This window comes from Leptosomus discolor, chromosome 18 (genome assembly GCF_034619465.1).
Source record: "Leptosomus discolor isolate bLepDis1 chromosome 18, bLepDis1.hap2, whole genome shotgun sequence".
Lineage (NCBI taxonomy): Eukaryota > Metazoa > Chordata > Aves > Leptosomiformes > Leptosomidae > Leptosomus > Leptosomus discolor.
In genome coordinates, this window is record NC_141408.1 from 8566035 (window position 1) to 8575482 (window position 9448).

Below are 9448 nucleotides of genomic sequence, written 5' to 3' on the forward strand. Positions count from 1 at the left end.
TGAAGGGAGGCAGCTACTCATGGGCAGTTAGCGCATACACTGACTACTGAGAGCCATCGGGGCGAAAACATCCACCAGGCTTGGACCAGACCCATCTCCCCAGATCTCCACCTGAAGTATTTCACTAATTCAAGGCCTTTTGTACCTAGAGTAATGAAAGCTGGTGGCTATTTTAAGACCTTCTCATGCTTGCACTTCTGTTACAACCCATGGGAGGCTTCTATTTCTGTATATCAGACATCATTTCTCTTCTGACTTCCTTATCAAATGTGCAAAATAATCAATAATTCACTTAGGCTCTACATTCCCATTAGAGTGCACCATGGCTGTGATTGAAATGTATTTCTATAGCTCTAAAATAAGCAGATACCCTAAACTGTCCTGGAATTGTACTCTTGTATGTGGCAGCACCTCCTACCACCCAAAGCAGTTTTATTTCCCCAGCTGTTAAATCTAGGACAAAATACTACTCTTTTGTTCTATATTAAGACCATAGAATAAAAGCAGCTGACTGCTTTCCCAGCCTCTGTCCTCACGGAGGGGAACGTGGGGCGAAGAACTAACCCCTGGCATGAGCTCTTCTCACGATAAGTCATTAAGAAAAGCCCGATCTCCTCGATGCTCTCCCAGAATTAGATGGTGGTGAACTGGAGGCACCTGTTTCCCAATTTCCACTTGTCCCTGTGTTTAACCCTTCAGTATCATCAACTGTGGGTGTCCGCAGCGTGCAGCGACAAGGGCAGAGCACGCGGCAGCCACACATGTTCTGGTAATGACTTCATTTCTTCCACCGGCTCTGGAAAAACAAAAACAAAACCAAATCCCCAGTCCTGCATAATTGTGGCCCTGTTATTCATGGATCTTAAATTGTAGTCATTCATGAATTTTAATGTGCAGTCCATTTTCTTTCCACTAATCCTACATTAGGCTGGAAGCCTTTATAGACCGAACATTTGCCCTCTTTAGCTCTTTATTCCCTGCAGCATCGTGGCCACTGTGTCCCCAGGCATTGCCCTTGTCTCAGCTGCTCTGACAGCCAGGCTCAACCAACATTAAAGTGTTTTCTTATCAGGTGCTCTAGATTTGTGCATCCGTGACAAAAGCAGCAGGCCTGTTGAATAGACACCCTGCCAACAGCAGCTTATTTATTTTGCCCGTGGGTTGCTGATCTATTGGCATGGATATTAGTTGCACAGCATTTGAGACAACACCTGCCTGTGAATCTTTAAAGCTACGCTTCTGTAAATCTCTTTTTCCAGCTAAAACCATCTCCACAAGTCATCAGGAACAAGTGAAAGCCCTCCAGGAAATTCTCCTTTCCAAGGAGCTGCAGAATTCCTGTGTTGTTGCTGCTGAGCGACGCACAAGGGCAAAACACAGACAGTTGTACACCACCGTAGACCATAAGATGCTCAACAGCCTTACTTTAAATGGCATTTAGATTCGAAAGCCAAGCAGGACCATTAGATACTCTAATCTGACCTTCTGCAAAATGCAATTTGAGCCCAGTATTTCCCTACTAAATTTAGTAATTTATGCAGCTGAAGCGATGCTTCCAAAGGGAAGATACCCAGACTCGACTTGAAAAGATGACGGAGCCACAGTTGCCTTTGGTAAGCCGTCCCGGCGGAACCAGCCTGCCAGGTCTGCCCCGAGGAGCGGAGTCTGCAACAAACTGAGGCAAGATGCTCTTCTTCTATAAATTGCTAAGAAGATCAAGCTCTGCCCTTCCACGTGTCTCGCAGAACCCTTATTAGAAGAAAAAGGAGTATTGTGCAGTCCTCAGCTATGAAGTTCTGAAAAGATGGGAACTTTGATGTATAAATGCCAGTTAAGGACCTTTCTGGCCCTGACTGCAAATATTCCCAATTGCCACTAATTTCACATCACTTGCAGAACCAGCGGTAATATTTCTTTTCCAAGACATACAGAAATCACTTTGTGTTTCAAGGATCCCAGCCCTGGGGATACTTTGTGCCGGTGTGTGCCCTTAGTGCAACAGGCAGGCGCAGGCAGAAATGAATCGGACTTAAAATCTGATTTGACTTAAACAGCACTGACCTTGTGAGAAGTGTGGAGTCTGAAGCAGGCCTGCGAATCCCATCTGTTTCTTATTTCTATAATGGGCAAGTTAAACCCTAAATCCAAACAGCTCTGAGCCGTGAATTCAAATTTTACAGCTTGAGTCCATTACTAGCAAGGACCACGGCTGGCCCAGCACAGACCCACTTCTTAAATTGCACGCTGGGATTTATAGCACAACATGAAAGGAAGGAGACGTAGTGCTGGGTGACTAACAGCTAATCTGGGAAGGTACTTGGAGAAGGAGATTCACGGGTTGGTGAATAAGTTCACCCACCTCTTTTGCTCCCCATAAAATTGTTATTGCAACAGTTGTGGACTTTAGTGGTGTTGTGAGGGTTAACTGGTGTTGGAGAGCCACTCGAATGCCACACTTTTAGGAACTAATAAAAACCTGTGTTACAGGTTACATTTTTTGCTGGGTTTTTTTGCTGCGATTTGATGTCAGAAAAAAAAAAAAAGATCTAATCTGTAAAGCAAGCAGCTTTTTAGGCTTTGATGAAAAATGAAAGTGAGTGTATTCAGAAAAAGCCTTGTCTCTGTCCTTTAATTCAAAAGAACAAAGCTGGTGAAGGCTGGTGTCCAAGCGTGAATGGAATTTGGCAATACCATTCCCGTTAGCGCAGAATAAACCTGTTAAATATATAATGGCTCGAGTACGACGTAGATTAGAAAAATTAGTGTGGAACTGAAAACTCCTAATTATTTTCTATCCACCTATCTTTACATTAAACACCAAGTTTTGATGCTTCCCCAGATGCTGGGTAAATTACTGAATTTTTAAAGTGATGCTCTGTTTATAGAATCGCAATTACTCAGTGTCGGCCTTTGTTCGGGGAAGAATCCCCGTCCATCCTCACTAATGGCTTCTTCTGATCTCATCCGACGTGGAGGATTTCCTGAGCATATTAAAAACATTATTCACTTTGCCTTTCTAGCTTAGCCAAAGATTTAATGACTTCAGTGTAAGAACTGTATGTTTCCCTGTATTTGAACTAGATATACTCGCTGACGGCTGGCGCTGTGCACTCTGCTCACTACATATGTACACAGGCACTAGGGGAGTTCTTAACTGGTTGGGTTACAGATTTTTTTGGGGTAAGAATCTTGTTATTTAGCACAATGAGCTGTATGAACCTCAGGGTACCTTTGACACTTGAAAATATGTCCATGTCTCACTGCCAGGGTTGGGTGAGCATTAGCTATTCTTTGGGTAGCGGAACTTTGTGCCCTACCCGGCCTCCCATCAAACAGCCCAGGTAGAACCTGAAGCTCCTGAGACCTTAGTGGTCCAGTGCTGGATCCATCCCAGCCTGGACAAGGTAGACACCTACCTCCAACACAGCTCGTTTTTCACTATGTATGACACACCTTTCAGCAAACATCCAGTTTTTACTTACTGTCCTGGAAGGTGGGTGTCTCTCAGAGTTTAGGTGATGTCCAGGTTTCCTGGCTTAAAGAAAGACAGGAGTCTCTGGAGCAATATTCCAAGGCTGGGCAAAAGGCAGCAAAAAGCCAAGGAGATATTCAGGCTACGCCCCTTAATTTGGAAAAGCTCAGAAATATTATTCCCTACAGCCTGAGGCAGAACATCATGGCCTTGAAAGCGCAGCCTGCATCTGGCATTAGATGCGGGAACCTTTTGCAGCGCGTGGGTTCAAGTTTAATCTCCCGCTGGTATTGCAGTGCTGCATCCTGCTCCTCCCCGGCACCGCTGGAACCACTGGCCCTCAGCTTCTTTCCAGCTGATTTGCCACCTGAATCCATCACTCGCTCCAGGATTTAAATCTTCTCCGTCACGGTGCAAACCCTGGGTGAATCGCTTTGCTGACGAGGATTTGAAATCTTTCTTCCCTGCCTTCTCCTGCACTTTGAGATGTTTAATCGAGACACAGCAGCACACTCCAGTAAGATAGGTCATAATGGCTTTAAAAAAAGGGAATTATTGATGGTTGGTTCCACACCTCGCAGCGTGGGGCTCTGCACTGGCTCAGCTCACCACGTGCTGTGGATTTTAAGCCACCAGCAAGTGCAGCAGGGGCTGCAGTTAGATTCTGGTTTATCTTTTGTTCAAAAAAAAAAAAGATAGAACAAAAAAAAATGGTCGTATTTTCCCCTTTCTTCAGTGGCCGCCCATGTGCTTGTGATTCAATGGATTTTTCACCAAGCTTTTAACTGCAGAGTGTTCCTTCGATGGCGTCTTGCACTGATTACTGTCATTTGTTTTCAGGCCTCTCCTTCCAGCGCGTACTTCAGATGCAATGTGAGGTCAAAAGGCAGCTTCCTCCATCCTGCATTTGATCAGCAAAGTGGCTCCATGATTGCTCTCCATTCCTGCCCTTATTTATCTCTGAAAAAGCAATCAGAAAATGCAGGGGTTATGGATGTGTATTTAAAGCCTCCAGAGGAGCAAGAGGCCAGCCGAGAGCAGGGAAGCCCCTGCCTGCTGCCAGAAGCCTTAACCAGCCTCAGAGCATCTTGGAGCGGAGCATCACCCATCACAGCTCCTGGGGGGGTCTCCTCGCTCTGTGGGATAAACTTCATCCTTAGAAACCCCCCAGGCAATCCCAAACCGAGGGACTCCCCACCACTCGCCCTGCAGCTCCTCAGGGTGCAGGCCTCCCTCCCAGGTTTGGGGAAGACTTGCGTGGGGAAGGAATGGTGTACACCCACCACGCACAGGGCAGAGGAGGACAATTGCAGCCCTTCAAGCAATCTGTTCCTTGAGGAATCAAGCAGCAGCCCACAATGGAGAGACTCACTGGCTCCTCCTGTATCTCCCTGTCAGAGCTGGGCAGCACTGGGCGACTCACTGCCCTCCAGTGATGCCCTTGCTTTTCCAAACCCTTCAGGTCAGAATTTCATCTGGTCAAGGACATTTTGTACCCAGCAGGGAAATGCAATGGGAATCGCTGAGTGATGCTCACCTGATTGTATTAACTGGACATAAACTGCTGCCTTTCACCCCGCTGCGGCGTGACAGAGAGAAAATAGGAACAGAGGCCGCAGGGGACCTCCTGGAGCCACTTGATCTCACGCTCGCTTTCTGAAATAAAGCCGTTTCAGCACCAAAGCCATCCTGGTGATGGTTGGAAATGCCCTCAGTGTGAGTGGCTTGCAGGGAGGTGCCTGGAGGGTTGAAAGGGCCCACGGTGATGGAAAACAACACACGGGTGCTGCTGAAGCAGGAGTGCACGCCGGCTCTGGTGGGGGAACAAGTAGTGAGGATAATATTGAGTGGGTTTGGCATACTGAGACACATGATTGGGGTGCTGGAGAGCCCCATGTCGTGGGGAAGATGACAAAGACTCCTTTTTTTTTGAATAAGTGGTTATTTTGCAAGCTAATTCTAATGCAAACACATAGACACACCTGCTCCTCCTCACCACGCTGCAGCAAGGATGGAAAACCTCCCTAAGCAGAACAACCCCAGACAACACTGTAACCATTTTTAACGCCATCTCATGAGTTTTGGAAACCAGAGCCCCCGTGGCTCACTAGAAATCTGCCTCTTGCAACGGGTACGTGGGTTCCATCCTGAGAGCGAATGTTCCCGCCAGCCAAGCACCAGCAGACAGCCCTGCGCAGGGTGGGATGATGCTACCCCAGGTGTGCAGCACTGAGAGATTTCAGCCTAATTTGGGGATTCTCACCGTCACCACACCTACCCAAAGCAAGCAGCCCTCCGCCATCCTCTTCCAGAGACTCACTTGTGGTTTTGGGCAGTGGCTTGGTGTAACGGCGGGACGTCTCAGCCAGCTGTGACGTCTACAGCAAAATAAAAAGAAAATCACTTCCAGCACACAGGTTAGCCAGCGTGACCAGCAGCATCCAGGCTGCTTCGTCCTTTGGACGGGACAAGACTGCGGATGTGCCTGCAGTTACTGTTTGCTGGAGTGATGCGTTTTCATGGTAGATTTAATTTTACTCTCCAGTATTTAATTTTTTTCTTTTCCTTAACGTACACAGAAAAACAACTCTGCAGGGCATGAGGGAGGGCAGACTGGCAAGGCAGGGCATCTTCTTCCCTGCCGCAGTTCCATGAGAAGAGGAGGTTAATTAGCAAGACACAATCAGTGCCTGGGAGAGAGCAGCACCCACAGCCCCAAGCACCTTTCTGTGCCCTTTGCGGAGTGCTGCGGGAGGGAGAGGGGCGATCTTGGGGTGCACACAGCTCATTCAGCCCATTTAAGCCTATTCCTTAAAACCATCTAAACACAATTTCAGTGTGGCCATAAAAAGCAGCTCCAACAGGAGGTGCCTCAGCACCCCTGTCCTACAAGCGCCATGCTCAGGCACTCCAGCTCTCCAGGCTCTGCTTCCCCTCTCAAAAAAAGATTAAAAAAACCCCACAAAACAAAACTACTACTGAGCTGCAGAGGGATGTTTGTCCCCCCCGTTCAATACTCAGCCATTGGGCCTAAACTAGCCTACATCTAAATGTTGAGCCCAGATGAACTCTTTGCAAACAACGCACTAAAGCAGCTGTGCAACCAAATTTCCTCCATCCATAATAATTTTCACACATAAAGCCCATCAGACATGTCTGATACACGCGTTAATAACTCGTACTGCTGCATGCTGACAGGCTGAACCGCTGATTCTCCCTAATTCATTTATTCTGTCTCGAAACATGGTCTCCTCGATCTAATACGAATTGATCTTTTCGCCCCATCTGTTTGACAGATCTACAATTTACTATTCAATTAACATTTCAAGAATAAAACCAGTTTGTGACGCAGACGCTAGCCCTAGCATGAACTTCAGATGTCCATATTAACCAGACATCTCTCTGCAAGCCGCCGAGAAGAGCCTCAGAGCACTCTGCTGCCTCTGCTCTTGATGCCGCAAGTAAAACGAGTGCAAGAACTGCAGAGACTGTCGTGGAGAAGCAGCAACGTGCACTGTCGGGACTCTTCTGTGTGGCTAAGAGGTGGTGGGACGGGGATGGAGCCCACCCCCGGCAGCAGCGTGGGATGGATCGCCTCTTGAGGGATCTGCCAGCCCCGGCTTTCTGGGGCTCTGCAGCTAAAGCGTAACTGCCTGGTTTAATGAAATGTCCTGAAGTGAAAGGCTTTAAACTACGAATGGCGGGAGCGCAAACAGCGACCGAGAGGGAGCTCAGCCAGCGCTCGCCAGGCTGCGTTTGCAGAGCCTGGGCTTCACCCCGCGTCTGCCGCCGACCTGGCCGTGGGGTGGGAGCCCCTGGGGTGCAACAGCAACGCATCTGCATCTGCTCCTCCGCAGGAGGCAGCTCCCAGCCTCAGCCCAATTAATTGTCTCCTAATGACTTTCTGAACCGGGAGGATTTCCTTAATTATACCACGCGTTAGACTTTAATCAAGAAATCAATCTTCCACGCCGCCCGAAACCCGAGGGTACGGCGCGTTCGGCGAAGAGGAGCCCGGGGCGTCCCTCGCGCTGCGCTGAGGAGGTCCCTGCGATGCCACCGGCTGTCCCCACGCGCCGCATGGCTGAGCAAAGCCCAAGGACTCCCCGGTCGCGGCCCTGGGGCACGGTGGCGTTGCCATCAGCACCGTTGTGTAACTCTCGCTTCGCCAACGTAGGCCTCCAGTGTCATCCCCTGAACGTGACCCGCTGGCGGTCCCCGGCTGAAGCGATCGCTCTCCAGTGATATAACAAAATCGGTGGCCGGGGCCGGGGGGCAGGTCACGCGCAGCCCGTGTTACGCAGGGAGAGGGAACGACGCCTGTTTACTGGGGCGCAAACGGGAGCTCTGCAAGGAGAGGGGCTCGCTTCACGCTCGATGGCCGGCCTGTCCCTCCTGCCGCAGGGGCGGCAGAGCAGCTGCGGCAGCTGCCAGAAAGACTCCCTGTATGCAAATACGTGGTAACAAAGGCACAGAGACGGCCTGCAAAATGCTAATAGTTTGCTGCTACCCCACAAAAATGGTGCTCTGCTCTTTGAGCAGGGCCTTCAGCCGCTGGCGGACGCTCTCGCTCGGCCCCTGGCTTTTGGCAAACCCCTTAGCGTCTCCTCCTGGCCCCTGGCTGTGGCGAAGCCACTGCTGCTCTGCTCGCCCCCTCCTGCACCCTCAGATGTGCAGCAGGAGCAGACCCAGGCACCTGCTAATCCCCACAGGGCCCCAGCGATTTATTTCTTTAACAGGGAGCAGCAGTGGTGGGTTATAAGTGGAATTTGGAAGTAGTGCACGCTGGTGCAGGGCTCATTACCGAATCTAGCTGGAAATGATTCAATCACGATCCCCGCACAGCCACGTGCCTGTGCCCCGGCTCAGCCGAGCACGGACATCTGTACGTTTTTTTCCGCCGCCTGACGCAGGATGCCGGGCGATGCGCAGCCCTTGTGTGCCGGCTCAGCGCCTTTGTGCCGAGCTGGATGAGGTGGGGAGAGGATTTGGGTTTTTTGGCAGGCGGCTGCGACGGCGGCGAAGCCTCATGAGGCTTCACCTGCTCCCATCTCACACCGACACCGACACAGCCCCGTGTGCACCTCCAGCCTCTGCAAACCTGGTGAAAATAAACACAAATCCAGGGGTTGCTGTGATCTGCTCCGGTATCAAACACCGTGCAAGGGTGCTGTCATCCAAGGGAAATAATAAGCCTAATTCGATATTATCCTCACTTTTTTGTTCCAGTTTATGGGATGCTGAAAGGCCAATTGCAGCAAAGAGTTATTTTGAGGGATGCTGAGCGTCTTGGTCAGACCGACCGCTGTGTGGTGGCAAACACGACACACCACTGGGATCCAGGCCAGGAAGGAGGACCCCAGCTCAGGGTGGGGGTTGCTGGTGTCTGGTCCGTGCCCTGGAGCAGCGGCCGCGCTCCCTGGCTACATGTGCCCACGGGCAGAGGGAAGAGCATCGCCCACCCCGTGACACCCTGCCTGCACCCACCTCGTGCAGAGGACCCCGATGTTGCCTGAATTCCCCCCCAGCCCCACAGAACTGATGGCTCCTCTGCAGCGGGGTCCTATGGGGCCACCGGGTCTGGGGCTCTCGCCCCAACCAGCCGGCAGTGAAATGTTCATGGCAGCATTTTACATGATAACATCGCTCAGATTTTTTACAGCTGATTAACTGGCAGGGTTTAATTTTCTCGTTTCTGAGGAGCTCTGGCTGGGGCAGCCAACCCCAGTCAGTTTTATTTTCCCTGATACCAGTAGGAATTTTTTCCACGAGCAGCTGGAAGACCCAGCAACTTCAAAAAATACAAATTTCTGCAGTTTTCACCTCCAGATTTGCTCAGGCAGCTGCTGGCCTGGCTCTCCCCGCACCCCATGAAACTCTCCCCCTGTCACAGCAAGGCAGCAGCCGTGACGGGAGAGGAAAACAGAAAGGTTTTTTCTCTCTATTTATAGAAAATTTTTTCTCGCTAACAAAATG